Here is a 17,758-nt window from a genome sequence, read left to right on the forward strand (position 1 = left end):
GCAGCTGTGACTTATTAAACTGGTAGTTCGGTAATTTTCACATCTGTCAACACCTGCTTTCTTTGGGATTGGAATTATTATATTCTTCTTGAAGTCTGAGGGTATTTCGCCTGTTTCATACATCTTGCTCACCAGATGGTAGAGTTTTGTCAGGACTGGCTCTCCCAAGGCCGTCAGTAGTTCCAATGGAATGTTGTCTACTCCGGGGGCCTTGTTTCGACCCAAGTCTTTCAGTGCTCTGTCAAACTCTTCACGCAGTATTGTATCTCCCATTTCATCTTCATCTACATCCTCTTCCATTTCCATAATATTGTCCTCAAGTACATCGCCCTTGTATAGACCCTCTATATACTCCTTCCACCTTTGTGCTTTCCCTTCTTTGCTTAGAACTAGGTTTCCATCTGAGCTCTTGATGTTCATACAAGTGGTTCTCTTATCTCCAAAGGTCTCTTTAATTTTCCTGTAACCAGTATCTATCTTACCCCTAGTGAGATAAGCCTCCACATCCTTACATTTGTCCTCTAGCCATCCCTGCTTAGCCATTTTGCACTTCCTGTCGACCTCATTTTTGAGACGTTTGTATTCCTTTTTGCCTGCTTCATTTACTGCATTTTTATATTTTCTCCTTTCATCAATTAAATTCAATATTTCTTCTGTTACCCAAGGATTTCTACTAGCCCTCATCTTTTTTTACCTACTTGATCCTCTGCTGCCTTCACTACTTCATCCCTCAAAGCTACCCATTCTTCTTGTACTGTATTTCTTTCCTCAATTTCTGTCAATTGTTCCCTTATGCTCTCCCTGAAACTCTGTACAACCTCTGGTTCTTTCGACATGGACAGCACAAATGGCTGGTAGATTTAATAAGCATGTTGAGTGACACAATGAAGTTCTTGCATCACTTGGTGATGAAGCAGTGTGCTGTTGGGACTAGTTCTGGAGAGGAGGAGTGACATATTTTTTTAAAATACAGAAAGTGTTATACATCTGAAAAGGAGGGAGGAAAATTAACTTTTAACGAGGTCATTAGAGAAGGAACACAAGTTTGGATAGGACAAGAATGAGAAAGGAAACTGACCACTTCCTCTTCAAACGAACCATCCCAACATAAGGTAGAGTGAAATCACGGAAAACCGAAGTCTGGAAGGCTGTAGGGAGATTTGAACCCCTCTCTTCCCATATGTCAGTCCAGTAATTCAAGTACTGTCTCACCTCACTGGAAGGGGACTGCACTCTTCATACTACAATCGTGTAGTAGGTGGTGCAATGATTAATGCGCTAGTCTTGTATTACAAGAACTGTGGTTTAGTTTACCATGCAGATATCCAGATTTAGATTTTCAGTTGCTTCCCTACATCATTCCAAGTGACTGTCGTGATGTGTCGTCAGGAAGAAGTCCATACATTTAATCGTCCATTTGGACCAGTGTAATATTTAATTTACTGAAAGTGCTGCGAAGTCAGTTCCTCCTTACGTATCAGCCATCCCTTACGTTCGGAATAGAATGTCAGGAAACATCCCATTGCATTATGATAAGTACAACAGGAAGTGGACTTTTAATAATCTTCTCCATTATTTTCGAAGGAGATAAAGTATTTGCTTGGGAAAATCAGTTCCAAAGCTACTGCTCGTACATATTGTAGTTATTTATATGTCTAGTTTCCAAATTTCATCACGACTGGTTGCCTGCATACACGAATGAGCGCTGGAGAAAATGCCTGCGGCGCCGACAATAGCCGCAAAGAAGTGAAATATAAATGAATGTTGGGGGTGGTTCCTTTGAAGAGGACGTGGGCAGTTTCCTGTTTGATTCTTGTCCTATCCAAACTTGTCTTTCTTCTCTAATTACCTCGTTAAATGTTAATTTTCTTCCCTCCTTTTCAGTTGCATAACACTTTCTGTATTTAAAAAAAGTGGAACTGCTACTTCCAAAGCAAGTATTTGATTTGCACGAATTCCTTTCCATTAGGTCCTCGGCCTATAAACAGTTTCCAGTTTTATGACTGGCTGACTGTTGAACACGGTGGAGACGTTGTTTTACATATTTGTGAAATTCATAATTTTTTATCACATTCAATATTTCTTTAGCGCGTTTGATTCAGAGATGAAACTGCGTGATTCCACAGAAAGAAATTAGTGGACCCGCTATGGCGCTGTGTGTGGGACGGTTCCATTGTGGGTGACAGTAGGATGGCGTTCCTTCCCGTTAAAGGAAAATGGTGTTTCTCTTTTCTAATGAAACTCATTATGTAGTATCTAGCATATAGGCGGATATTGGCTGCTAAATTACCGTTAAACGGAGCTCAATATCTAATCAATCCGCATCACATCAAAAGGTATAACAGTAGGATTGTTTTGGTTGTAACTGTCCTTAAGTGCGCGCGAACTGTTCTCTGGTTAATGACAAAAATTTTCTCTGTGGACGGAAGATGATACTGTTGTGGAAAAATATTAGTCATCGTCTTAACAGGGATAGCATTATCGAACCATTTGCCAACACCCATTGTAATGCCTGCAAAATTTTTGGACTGGCTGGAATTTAATGCGCAAGGTGTGGTCCGGTGACTAAATGTCATACTGTTACTCCAAAGGCCCGGTGTTCAAACCCTGGCCAGTCACAGGATTTTTTTTGTCACTTTTCGCTTCTTTCAACAGCAACAATTTATATATATATATATATATATATATATATATATATATATATATATATATATATATATATCAATGTGAAAAATTCCGGGCTGGGTAGGTCGGTTAAAAGGTCGGAGAAAGACGATGGCACACCACCTGCAATGGGACCATGCAAATAAATCAGCGCAGAGGTCAAATCAATCTTCAAGTTAACGATAGATTTGCCTTTTAGAATAATCCAGTAAACCCTCGATCCTTTAAAGAATCGAACTCCCATGTGTACAAGAGTTTCAAAGTTCTGATTACTTTACAAATGAGTTAGTGTGTTAAGAATTTGATTTCAAGCACGTAAGCAAGAAAAAGTCTTAAAAAAGTTTGTAATTATGTTTAAAATATGTTGGAAGTCGCTAAATGCTCTCACTATCTAAAACTGGATGTGTATCATATTTTCTGGGTAATTTGTGCTCCGTTTTGAGCGAAAGCTGGCCTTTTTCCACGTCTCAATGTTTGTGACGTCGTTCAAATGGTTCAAATGGCTCTGTGCACTATGGGACTTAACATTTGAGATCATCAGTCCCCTAGACTTAGAACTGCGTAAACCTGACTAACCTAAGGGCATTACAAACATCCATGCCCGAGGCAGGATTCGAACCTGCGACAGTAGCAGCTGCGTGGTTCCGGACTGAAGCGCCTAGAACCGCTCGGCCACAGAGGCCGGCCATTGTGACGTCGTACTACCTGAACCGTGCCTCGTACAATGACATCATTCTGCAGGCAAATTCAGTGGTATGTGTGGACACTCTTTGCAAAATGTGTTGCGCATATAGTTAATAGTAAATAAGTAAGAAAATAAAGACGACATGCCTGATGCGGCAGTTTTAGTGCACGGACAACGAAAATGTAAGAAGCGATAGTATTTTCTTCCTTTGATCATTTTCTAAGCGCGTAGGAGGGTGAAAGTTTCGTAAAGATTTGAAATATTGTATAATGTTTGTTGCAAGTCACTAAGTGTTCTCATTCTCGAACAGTAGATGGTTATAGTCTGGGAACTGAGCGTTATCAGTTGCGCTGCCTCAAGACATTTGCGAGGTCTGTTCAAAAAATTCCAGAACTTTGTCCACAACATTTTTCTACGCTTACCTTTTACCTATAGCGCTTCGTCACTTTCGAAAGACTCTCCTCCACAATTGACACACCACTCCTAACGCCGTTTCCACTTGGGAAGCAATCTTGGTACGCCTCTTGCTGAATCGTGCCTGCGAATTTTCTTTTATCTCGTCTATCGTTGCAAAATCTTCGTCCTTTCAACGGCTTTTTCTACTTTGGAAGTAAAAGAAGTCCGCAGGGGCCAGGTTTGGAGAGTATGGCGGATGACGCAGCACAGCGATTTCGTTCTTGCGCAATAGTGTGCACCAACAGGGATGAATTTTCTCGTCATATTTCAGGCCGTTTCCTTCTCACATTTTCTCGCAGGCGTCATAACACGTCCTGATAGTACCACCGACTAACAGTTTCTCTCTGTGGCACGAATTCATGATGAACAAATCCTTCGAAGTCAAAGAAAAGTGTCAGAATGGCTTTGACATTTGACCTGATCCGACGGCTTTTTTATACATGTGTTTTTGGATGGGGTCCAGCTTCAGAAAAACATAATTTTGTTTTATATCCCAAACATGTTTCACTGCAGTTGCAGCATGTATCATCAGAGGGCTTTTATTTTATGGCTGTTAAACATAAAGAATGCTCTTTACTGCTTGTACACACGTAAATATTAGTTTTTAATACCGTAATTACAAATTTTTTGAAGAACACATGAAGTTATGTACTCATATCTTCTTTACTACATGATGTGGTTCTCTTGAGGTATTATGTTTTTATAGTGCCTGTCTTCTTTCAATCTGTCATCTGTAGCCATATGAAACTTAATGCAGACAAATTATTTAAGCAAAAATTATGATTTGGAAACGGTTATGGCTATGCCTGAAATTAATTATTCTATGTCGAAGGTTGTGTGTGTTTGTGTCTATTTACATTATGTATTGGTTCAAATGGCTCGGAGCACTATGGGACTTAACTTCTCAGGTCATCAGTCCGCTAGAACTTAGAACTAATTAAACCTAACTAACCTAAGGACATCACACACATCCATTCCCGATGCAGGATTCGAACCTGCGACCGTAGCGGTCGCGCGGTTCCAGACTGTAGCGCCTAGAACCGCTCGGCCACTCCGGCCGGCATTATGTATTGTTAAAGCAAACACGGACAAAAGAGATTCAACTTCAAACGTGTTCTTTTTTTTTTTTATTATTATTTTTTTTTTTTATAACCTTGGCCTCTACGTCATAGCCGTAGACCCACGTCTCACCATCGGTTATGAATCTCTTAAGGAACATATCGTTCTCATTTGCGCGATCTTTAAGCTCTTGATTGATTGCGTGGCGTAGGCTTTTATCGTCTTCACTCATGAGGCGTGGGACGAACTTGGCGGCAACACGATGCATTCCAAGATTCTGCGTCAGGATTTCATGTAATGATGCAACCGAAATTTTACATTGTTCTGCAATCTGTCTGACAGTCAGTCTTCTATTGGCACATACAATTTCGTTGACGTTCTTGACAGGAGCGTCGTCGGTAGAGTCGAAGTAATCTCTAACTTCCGTCCGGCCATTTTTATACCATGTGAACCATTCGTAAAACTGAGTACGGCTTAAGCACTCATCACCGTAGGTTTCCTGCATCATTTGGTGTGTCTCTGTAAAGGTTTTCTCAAGATTCACGCAAAACTTAATGCAGACGCGTTGCTCCTCTAACTCTGCCCTCTCGAAATCCACAAACTGTGCGACACGACGTTCTACTCTATACAGCACTGAACGATATCTGACATACAGCAATGGAACTTCCTGCAGTTACACATAACACACAGGTGTGTGTAGCGATTCTAACCGCATTTCGCTCCAGCACACCACTGGCTTGAAATTACGACTGTTACGAAATATTTTGAGCGGATCTCACGCACAGGCTGTAGCTGTAATACTTGTCTTACTGCGTCAAACCTTCAACTAAGATTGTATCTCTTAATGAATACATTATGACAGCATTTGAAGTTCTTAAATTCGGTCAATAGTCACACTAAAGACTGAAAATAACATTTTTGTTGCCCCTGGAAGTCGTTAGATAGACAGCTTGGAACTGGAACCTGCACTGTCAGCCATGAACCGGGTTAGCGATTTAGTAATGTAGAGGCTCTCGAATAATACAGGAATCTTATGTCTGATTGACTCCATCGCTTCACAACTTGGTATATTAACGTAGACTTTTTTTTGAAATATCTGCTAGCGACGCCAAAAATTTCCTGGATCATCAGTCTCCTTCAGTCTTTTTTTTTTTTTTTTTTTTTTTTTTTTTTTTTTTTTTTTTTTTTTTTTTTTTTTTTTTTTTTAGAAACCCATTATCATTTCACGGTGTCGCTTGACCACAGAGTTTAATGGTTACTTCCCGTCCTAGTTTCGACGAGGGGAATATTCCCCTACTAAAATGGTGGCTAGCAAGAGAGAAAGTTAAAAAAATAGACGAAAAAAGGAGGAAACAGAAATAGCGTACTCAGATCTTAGAGAACTCTGATTAATTAAAATCAGTGAGTGCAACACGAGGTAATTTCTTCACCTCTATGAACTGCATTAAATCGCTCATTATGCCTGCTTGTTTAGTTGTTCGAACCGAGTCAGCACGTAACTTAAGGCTGCTTAATTCCGCATCACCAAACATTTGCAGGCAAAAGAGGGTTTCTTTTATTTCGTTGCATTTGAAGCAAGTTTCGAATGTAAAATTTGAATCTTTTAGGGTCCTTTATAAATTTTGTTAGACTCTGTAACCAAGGAAGGCTACACAATGGTTAAGACATTAGATTCATATGCAAGGGGAATGAACTCGAATTGCCGTCCGCCTGTCCTGGTGTAGGTTTTTTCTGTGGTTTCCCGAAATAAACTCAGAAAAATGGTGTGAGATTACCGACCGATTTAGTGCTTCGTCTTTAACGAACTCGATTTCTGAAGGGGTCTGAACGCTGACATTCCCTTTCACTTTCTTTAGTTGTGAATTTCTTTCATCTGGCAATATTAGTGCATATGGACTCTCTATTGCAGCTAACCAGACGTCCTTGGTTACTCAACATTAGAATACCTGCATCACATGAGCAGTACTAATAGATACAGTGTGCTTACAACATGCATAGTATACGATCAGTGCATAATTATAATAAAAGAAGTAACAAAGACTAAACGATATTTTAGGAATGTCACTCTAATTAACACGTGTTAAACAATTTAGTAATTATGTTGATTTGGGTGCAAGTAATGACTAACAGACATATACACTGAAGCCCCAAAGAAACTGGTATAAGCGTGCTGATTCAAATACAGAGCTATGTAAACAAGCATAATACGGCGCTGCGGTCAGCAATGCCTATATAAAACAACAAGTGTATGGCGCAGTTGTTAGATGGCTTACTGCTCCTATAATGGCTGGTTTCTCGATTAATTGAGTCGGCGCAAGAGCGACGAGACACAGCATCTCCGAGGTAGCGATGGAGTGGGGATTTTCCCGTACGACCATTTTACGAGTGTGCCGTGAATATCAGTAATCCGGGATAGCATCAAATCTCCAACATCGCTGCGGCCGGAAAAGGATCCTGCAAGAACAGGACGAACGACGACTGAAGAGAATCGTTCAACGTAAATTGCTGCAGATTTCAGTGCTGGGCCATCAACAAGTATCATCGATATGGGTTTTCGGAGCCGAAGGCCCACTCGTGTACCCTCGATGACTGTACGACACAAAGCTTCATGCCTCGCCTGGGCCCGTCACCACCGACATTGTACTGTTGATGACTGGAAACATGTTGCCTGGCCGGACGAGTCTCGTTTCAAATTGTATCGAGTGGATGGACGTGAACGGGTATGGAGACAACCTTACGAATCCATGGACCCTGCATGTCAGCAGGGGACTGTTCAGGCTGGTGGAGGCTCTATTATAGTGTGGATCGTATGCAGTTGGAGTGATGAGCGATCCCTGGTACGTCTCGAAATGACCCTGATAGGTGACACGTATGTAAGAATCCTGTCTGATCACCTACATCCATTCATGTCCATTGCGCATTCCGACGGACTTGGGCAATTCCAGCAGTACAATGCGACGCTCCACACGTCTTCTGAGTTTAAACACTTCCTCTGGTCCCTAGACTCCCCAGACATGAGCATTATTGAGCATATCTGGGATGCCTTGCAACGTGCTGTTCAGGAGAGAGCTCAACCCCTTCGTACTCTTACGGATTTATGGGCAGCCCTGCAGGCTTCACGGTGTCATTTCCCTCCAGCACTACTTCAGACATTAGTCGCGTCCATGCCACGTCGTGTTGCGGGACTTCTGTGTGCTCGCGGGGGCCCTACACGATATTACGCAGGTGTACCAATTTCTTTTGCTCTTCTGTGTATAATAGCAGTACAGAATGGATCAAATCTGGAATAAAATTTGATAGGCCAAGAGCAAAACAAGAAAAAAAAACAGAACACGTTTAGCAGATGAGATGGAAGAGAAAAACAACGATGGGTATGACGAAAGCATAGATGACGTTTCCAGCGTGATAGAATTACTAGTTTCCTGTTGGACAGAAAGAAGACAATTGGGATATGTCGAGAGAGAAGCTGTACTGATGAAAACGGGAAAAACTTTAATCTCCTTTTGTATGAGAAGTGGTCTTGGATTACCCCACGTTATTGGGTAGTGTGTTACAGAGTCATACGGCTAAAATGGAGGATGGGATGGAGTATGATCTGCCGTTACGCATAGGTACAGCCATGAATCTGGACGTGTCAGATCTTGTAATGAAGTTACATAACGATGATATGTATCTGATATTCGAGGACAGGTACTGGGGATAGCAGTGACTAAGAACACGATGAAGAAAACAGACTGTATCCGTTCACATACGACCCAACTGATCGTAGGAAAGGCTGACGTGAGGTACCAAACATTAAATATACATCTTATGCAAGCATTGATGGCTACTTCGAGTCGTTTGGAGGTTTTAGAATTTCTGGCATTCGAACAACATCACAGTACTACGGATAACACTGGACAAAACATCAATTAATCTCGGGACACACGCCCCTAATACGGTGTAACACCGCCTACCGCATACACATTTTATAATAGCCTCAATTCGGCGAGGAAGAAAATTTTCTTCAGTTGTGCTATACCCAACTGAAGCCACTCACTGTGTATTAGATCTCATAAAAATATCAAATTGTAGGGGTGTTGATCACTACGTTTTACCGGCTTTTCCAAATACTCTCAGACATTTTCTTTGCGATGAAGGTCGGGCGGTCAAGCGACCGAGTTAAGGAGGGGCGGGATTCCTGAATGGTCGTTAAATCCGGCTCTTAAGCTAGCGGCCCTTTGAGTAAGGATGTTGTGAGTTTGGACGATGGGAGTGTCCACGACATACTCACCATGGAGATGTAGAAGAAAGGGTGACACCTGGTCACCGGGAATGTTGAAATAAACATGCTGGATCATTTTCACGGTAACCTGAATCAGTGGACCCAAGTCATGGCAGCACGAGAGTCTCCCCTGAAACACCACAGTACCACGTCTGACCTAAACTACACTCTCCACACGCTGCCTGATTGGGCTGCCGGTGCTCCATACACCTTGCATCATTTGAAAAGAGGTAAAACCATGACTCTTCGGTCCATACCACACCCCTCCAGGCATCCGCTGTCTGTATTGTTTCACCTACTGAAGACGTGCAGCTTCACGCGCTACTGCGAGAAATGACCTTTTACGATGTACCCGACTCCCAACGTCCACTACATGCAGTAGCCTTCGCTATTTTTGCTTTGCAAACTGGTGGATACGGATCTGCATTCACTGATATGTCCCGGAATTGATTCAGGGATACCAACATCAGTGTATTCAGATGAAACTAAACAGAGGTTCTTCTCCGTGTGAGGGCACTTAAGTTACTCATATTTTGTACGGAGTTTATGTTGCACGCAGTGTGTGAACATGCCTGCGGAACCTTTTACGCTCCTTGGGTATTTAATGATTTATACCAGCTGGCGTCAAACTCTTTTGTTTAAGACCTGATATTGGGCGGTGTATTGGACCGTTTCGCTCAGGAAGAAGGGGTATGGGGTGGGAGGAAGGGAGGTTGAAAAGTGGCCACGTCACTCGAAGAAAAATTCAACTTTCACCAGCTTCTTAATACAAGCTTACAACTTACACTTTTTGAATCTACATATTGTAAGCTGTCACGCCAAATACGTTTAAATGAAAAAGAAAATAATATATTGCAACTACATGCATTTTTCTGAAGGCTTACATAGTGACCAGTTGCCGTACGTAAGTGGGTACAGTGGCTAGTGCCATCGCAGTAGCATACCATGTTTGTTTAACTTATTTCCGGGCATATTTTCTCGTCATTTTAACGCCCTACTATCTGAAAGAATGTAAGCGGATGGAGCAGACCGTTTTCGATTTGACTTTTGTATTAGGCCAAATAGAACATAACCCAGTTAATTGAAAATTGTCACCAGGGTTAGAACGGTGCATGAAAGCTTTGGATATAAAAGGATTTTGAAAGTTTTATCTGTTGTACTATGCGTAGTTCTTGGAAGTAAACAAGTCTCGTAGGAGTGAACACGTTGGCCACTCTTCCAGACGAGTAGTGTGGCCACTTTTCCCGACCGGATGCCATGTCGGCATTTGCGATTCACAGAAGAAATTATCAAATTGAAACAAAGTTTGTAGACCAAAAGACGTTATTTAAACACTGATATTTAAAAAAAATATTACTATCCAGACAAGTGAGGTAACAAGAATAATAGAAATAACTTATCTTAGATCACACGACTCAAAAAGAAAAAAATTTTCACTAAAAAGTAACGGAAGAAACTTCCTCTGTCGGTCTCACTGACAACAATGCCGACGTATGTTAGAACTAGTCTGACCACTTTTCGGCAGGCAGCGACTTGTTCGGGGCAAAAAGATAAGCAAAGGCTACTTTTCCCTTTCTGGCCGCTTCAGCACACTTTCCGCTACTGATCTCATTGTTGATTGGTAATCTACCTAATTTGCTATGTTATATCAGTCACTATCAGTAATTACTATATGAGACACGATCACAAATGTTTACCAAATACACTGAAGAGCCAAAGAAACTGGTACATCCGCCTAATATGCGGGGCCCCTGCAAGCACGCAGAAGTGCTGCAACACGACGTGACATGGACTCGAATAATGTCTGGAGTAGTGCTGGAGGGAATTGACATCATGAATCCTTCAGGACTGTCCATAAATCCGTAAGAGTACGAAGGGGTGGAGATCTCTTCTGAACAGCACGTTGCAAGGCATCCCAGATGTGCGCAATAATGTTCATATCTGGGGAGTCTGTTGGCCAGCGGAAATGTTTAAACTCAGAAGAGTGTTCCTGGAGCCACTCTGTACCAATTCCGGACGTGTGGGGTGTCACATTGTGCTGCCGGAATTTCCCAAGTCCGTCATAATGCACAATGGGCACGAATGGATGCAGGTGATCAAACAGGATGTTTACGTACGTGTCATCCGTCAGAGTCGTATCTAGACGTATCATGGGTCCACATCACTCCAACTGCACACGCCCCATACCATTACAGACCCTCCACCAGCTTGAACAGTCCCCTGCTGATATTCAGGGTCCATGGATTCATGAGTTCGTCTCCGTAACCGTACACATCCATCCGCTCGATACAATTTGAAAAGAGATTGTTCCGACCAGGTAACATGTTTCAAGTCATCAACAGTCCAATGTCGGTGTTGACGGCCCAGGCGAGGCGTAAAGCATCGTCAAGGGTACACGACTGGGCCTTCTGCTTCGAAAGCCCATGTCGATGATGTTTCGTTGAATGGTTCGCACGCTGACACTTTTTTATGGCCCAGCATTGAAATCCGCTGCGATTTGCAGAAGGCTTGCACTTCTGTCGCGTTGAACGATTATCTTCAGTCGTCGTTGGTCCAGTTCTCTCAGGATCTTTTTCCAGCAGCAGCGATGTCGGAGATTTGATGCTTTACCGGATTCCTGATATTCATGATACACTCGTGAAATGGTCGTACGGGAAAATCCCCACTTCATCGCTACCTCAGAGGTGCTGTGTCCCATCGCCCATGCGCGGACTATAACAACACGTTCAAACTAACTCATTTAAATCTTAATAACTTGCCATTTCAGCAGCAGTAGACCATCTAACAACTGCACCAGACAGTTGTTGTATAGGCTTTGCCGAAAGCAGCGCGGTATTCTGCCTGTTTACGTATATCTGTATTTGAATGCGGATGCCTATACCAGTTTGTTTGGCGCTTCAGTGAGTTTTGAATGCCATTTTCCTTTTAGTCATTGCGTGGTATTACTACAATCTGAATTTGATTTCATATTACTTGCTACAAACATGCACCACATTTGAAGATGACCGTCCCTATAATGCACGTTTACAAATCCATGTTACTTCGTTGGATGTGAGGCCCGCCATTCATGCAAAACACCGTTTTTTCTCAGTACCAAACATGTTTCGGCACCACTGTGCCATCATCAGTTTCGTTTTTATTTATTCTGTAATGTGAACATTTTTTTGTTAAATGATTATAAAATAATGTGGAAGTTTAGTTCAAACAAAAAATTGTTTCTTTTTGTAAATATATGCACTCCAAATGTAAAGGTATTTACAAAAAGAAACGATCTATTGTTTTAAATAAACATCCACATAATTTTATAATCATTTAACAAAAATGTTCACATTATAGAATAAATAAAAACGAAAACCCACTGATGATGGCACAGTGGTGCCGAAACATGTTTGGGTACTGAGAAAAAACGGTGTTTTGCATAACTGGCGGACCTCACATCCAACAATTTTAACTGCAAACACGGCTAACACAAGGAGCTGCAAATCAAAATGATGAATACCATGTTACTTCGTTTGACATTTGGACCGTAGCAGGTGATCGGTGCTACTTGTGCACGCTGCTGAGTTGTCAGAATTAGAACACAAACAATAAAACATTCCTTCTCTCATGTCTATTAACCACGCAGTGGCCGCGCTGCAACTTCACTTAGCTCACGGCCGAAATTACCGACGTCAATTAAAATTAAGCACATTTTCAGATATTATTGTGTCTGTAAGTATTTTTGTTCGTTACTGTGCAAGAAAAGCACTCTTTTAAGGAGGCCTTAACGTTACATGACGTTTTTGGATCCTGCTGTTAATCGCCTAAAGCGTATTATTATGAAATATGGCTGAGAAACGCGAGCCGCACGAACACTTGATTCGGGTCGCAGTTTGATCACCACTGACTTACACGTTTGATCAACAAATGGGTCGTAACAAGAACAGAATAGCCACCATACATGAAGCGGTACACACAGAGGTACTGTTTGATACAGTCTGAAAACCATTGACTTTGGTGTTTGGCCAACAAGTGGCTCGTAACAGGAACAGAACAGCCACCTACAGGTAGCGGCACACGTAGTGATACTATTCATGATGGAAGAATGGGCTATCACTAAGAATAACTTGTGCAGAATTGAAATCGAATTAAGCTTTACTTTGAGTAAATTTTGTTTAAGCAGCCCAAACGGAAAACACAAAGAGAGAAAACTAGCTGTTGCGGTCCTTTGTACGTGTTTGTGAACACATCTGCGAAACGGGAGATAGCAAGCGCCCGGCTTCATACGTGCGGGAAGTCAGGTGGAGCGGCGAGTTAATTTAGGCTGACATAGCGGTAGTGTTGTCATTACAGGCACAGAATGACGCTCTGCTTATCGCTGGCCACGAGTGTCCCATCGATCCCACGCACTCGGCCCGCGATTCTTAGTCTGTAGCAGCCGCTATCAGTGTGTAGTCGCTGCTCCATTACGCTACTGTTTTCTCATGTCTCGGTAAGACTTTTTTTAATGGTCGCCCTTCTCTTCCTTTCTCGTGTCATACTCTTAAATTTCTGAACTCTTACAAGAACAACGATAACAACAAAAAATACACAAACCATTGTTCGCTGGATATTTTAAAATTTACTAATGTTAGTCGAATTTGAATATACAAGAATAATGATACGTAGGATATGAAAGTTTTAACTATTAAGTAGTTTCAAGTTTAAACTATTGAGTAGTTTCAAACAGACTGGAAACACGTTAGAGTGAGAAGAATTCAACTAACGTTAATACTGCACTGTACATTTTAAGGTATCCAGCCACCAGTAAATTATATACCAATAACAAAGAGAAATCGATTTCTCTGCCTCTCAATGCTTTGAATATCCTTTTCGCTACTTTTTTATTGTCAGCAGTTTTTATTCTCCAAGACACAAAGTGATACAAGATGTAAAATTTGTTAAACCTAATTGAATAAGACATTCCAGCATATATGTGTTACGGCGAAACCCTCAGCCATAAAAATTTTGAAGTGTCTGCCATGTCTACTAGCCTCTTGGTCTGCATTTATCAATGCTGTAGTACTGAATGCTATGCAAATTAATGGAAAGACAACTTGCTGAAAAACATGTAACCTTTCGTTACAAATATAATCTGTGACACTGTATGCCTAGTAAATGTTACTTTTGTGTAACTATTCCTAATCTGGTTTCTGTAACAAAGATCATTCTCTTAATAGAGAAAACAAAATGGGTTCAGGATTACACGTTGCTAAATTCCACTCATAATCCCTTCATATTCAGAGCTATTGTCTGTTTCCATCTGGTAATTTATTTTGCATTTTCATGCAATATAATGTGGACCACTTGTTTTCTTTAAAACACCAGTTTTTCTAACAAAATGTATTCCTTTAAGCAATAAGATTGTTTGGATATTATTTAATGTACGTATTATTTGGTAACAAAAATCTCTAAATGATGTTCACAAATGAGGACCTATATTAGTAAGCGAGTAACGAGGCACCGATCTACGTCTGTATCTACATCTACATTTACATGATTACTCTGCAATTCACAGTTAAGTGCCTAGCAGAGAATTCATCGGACCACCTTCAAGCTATTTCTTTATCGCTCCACTCTCGAAAAGTGCGCAGTAAAAACGAACACTTAAATCTTTCCGTGCGAGCTCTGATTTCTATTATTTTATTATGATAACTATTTCTGCCTATGTAGGAGGCGCCAACAAAATATTCTCACTTTCTGAGAAGAAATGTGGTGATTGAAATTTCATGGGAAGATCCTGCTGCCCTTGTTTTAAAGACTGCCTCCCTAGTTCGCGTATCATATCCGTGCCGCTCTCTCGCCTATTTCGCGACAGTACAGAACGGGCGGTCCTTGTTCGAACTTTCTCGAAGTCCTCTGCGGATCTCATCTGATGCGGATCCCACACCCCACAGCGATACTTCAGTAGAGGACGTAAAAGCTAGTGCAGGTAGTCTCTTTAATACACATGTTGCATTTTCTAATTGTTCTTCCAATAAATCGTAGTCTTTTGTTTACTTTATCCTCAATATCATCTGTGTGATTGTTCCAACTTGACTTATTCGTAATTGTATTTGATTGAATTTACAGCCTTTACATTTATATGATTTATCATGCATCCGAAATTAGCGGATTCCTTTTAGCACTCTTGCGGATGACTTCACATTTCTCATTATTTAGAGTCAATTACCACTTTTCATACCATTCAAATATCTTGTCTAAATCGTTTTGTAATTTGTTTTGATCACCTGATGACTTAATAAGATGGTAAATGATAGTATCACATGCAAACAATCTAAGAGGGTTACTTCGATTTCCACCTAACCATTTATGTAGATCAGGAACAGCGGACACCCTATAACACGGTTACTCGGTGACTTTCGGTTCACTTACTACGAACAGTGAGGTTTCTGATAGGAAATCACGAATTCAGTCGCCCAACTGAGACGATACTCCATAGGCACGTAATTTGATTAGAAGTCCCTCGTGAGGTATGGAATCAGTTTGACATCCGCTGTCAATAGCACTCATTATTTCGTAAGAATAAAAAGCTAGTTGCGTTTCACAAGAACGATATTTTCTGAAACCGTGTTAGCTGTTCCTCAATAAATAGTTTTCTTCGAGATAACCCATAAATGCTCGAACGCAGTATATGTTCCAAAATCCTACTGCAAATCGACGTTAACATATGGGTCAGTAATTCAGCGGATTACTCCTATTTCCTTTCTTGGGTACTGGTGTAGTCGTGCAACTTTCCGGTCTTTAGCTGCAGATCTTTCGACGAGCGAGCGGTGGTATATGATTGTTAAATATAGAGCTATTGTATCAACATACTCTGAGAGGATTCTGACAGGTATACAGTGAGGACTAGGGGCTTTGCCTTTATTGAGTGATTTAAGCTGCTTTGCTACACCGGGTTTATCTACTTATAAGCTACTCATGTTGGCAGTTGTTTTTGTTTCGAATTTTTGGAACATTTACTTCATCTGCTTCGGTTAAGAAATTTCGGAGAAACGTATTTAGTAAGTCTGCCACGCCGGCCGCGGTAGCCGAGCGGTTCTAGGCTCTTCAGTCCGGAGCCGCGCGACTGCTACGGTCTCAGGTTCGAATCCTGCCTCGGGCATGGATGTGTGTGATATCCCTAGGTTAGTTAGGTTTAAGTAGTTTTAAATTCTAGGGGACTGATGACCTCGGATGTTAAGTCCCATAGTGCTCAGACCCATTTGAACCATTTAAGTCTGCCATAGTGGCGCAGTCATCAGTAACACTGCCATTGTTAGCGCGCAGTGAAGATATTGATTGTATCTCTCCGCTGGTGTACCTTACATAAAACCAGAATATCTTTAGACTTTCTGGCAGATTTTGAGACAGACAGTGTCGTTATGGAAAGTATTAGAAGCATCTCGCAGTGAAGTCCGCGCTACATTTCAAGCTTCTTTAAATCTTCGCCAATCTTGAGGGTTTTGCGTTCTTTTAAATTTGGCATGCATTTTTCTTTGCGACTGCAACAGTGTTATGACCTATTTTGTGTACCATGGATGATCAGTACTATCTCTTACTCATTTCAAACAATCCCGTCGAAGAAACATCTGCAACTGAGCATTATAGCAGAGGTTTAAAATACAGCTTCAGTCATAAGATTCTTTTTATTTAGAAGAAGATCGGTTTCGGGCTCGTATACGCTCATCATCAGGTGTTTTAACTTTGTGCTGCGACCCCGAGCGCCGCAGTGGGCAAGCACAGGACTCGGAGCTCTGGTGATACACTGCGTTCTGTACCCGGTCCCCACAGCACAAGCTTGCATCTGATGATGGGCACATAAGAGCCCGAAACCGATCGTGTTCTAAATGAAAAGAATCTTACAACTGAAGCGGTATTTTCAACCTCTGCTCTTATTAATTTATTTGATATACGTCTCTCAATAGCTGTCGATACTATTTCTCTGCATTCAAACCACATCTGGTCTACGCTTACAGATTCAGGTTGGAAGGAATAGAGACTGTCTCTTAGGGAGGCCTCAAGTGAATTTCTTCTGTTTTTTAAATATATGTATTTTGACTTTATTTTTGGTCGGTTTGGATGTTATGATATTCAGTCACACTACAAAAACCTTTGGTCACTAATACCTGTATCCGCTATAATGCTTCCTAATTGCACACGATTATTTTTTCTAAGAGGGTGAAGTATGTTTTCGCAACATTTTACACTTCGAGTTGGCTCCTGAATTAATTATTCAAAACAATTTTCTGAGACCGCATTCACAACGATTTCGGACGACGTTTTATCCCACCCTCCGAATGTAAACGTGTATTTTCGCCAACATATCGATGGTAGATTGCAGTCATCACCAACCATAATTGTATGAGTGGGATACCAACTTGAAATGACTCAAGTTTTCTTTGAACTGTTCAGAAACTGTATCATCAGTGTGGGAGGGTCGATAAAAGGAACCATTTATAAGTTTATTTCGGTTGTCAAGTGTAACCCTAAGGCTTACTAAGTCACAGGAACCATCTATTTCGATTTCACGTAAGATAAACTACTTCTGACAGCAATAAATCCTCCACTACCAACAATATTTAATCTGTCCTGTCTGAAAACGGTTAGATCTTTGTAAAGATTTCTGTCCT

The sequence above is a fragment of the Schistocerca americana genome, chromosome 3, assembly GCF_021461395.2.
Source record: "Schistocerca americana isolate TAMUIC-IGC-003095 chromosome 3, iqSchAmer2.1, whole genome shotgun sequence".
In the NCBI taxonomy this organism is placed as follows: domain Eukaryota; kingdom Metazoa; phylum Arthropoda; class Insecta; order Orthoptera; family Acrididae; genus Schistocerca; species Schistocerca americana.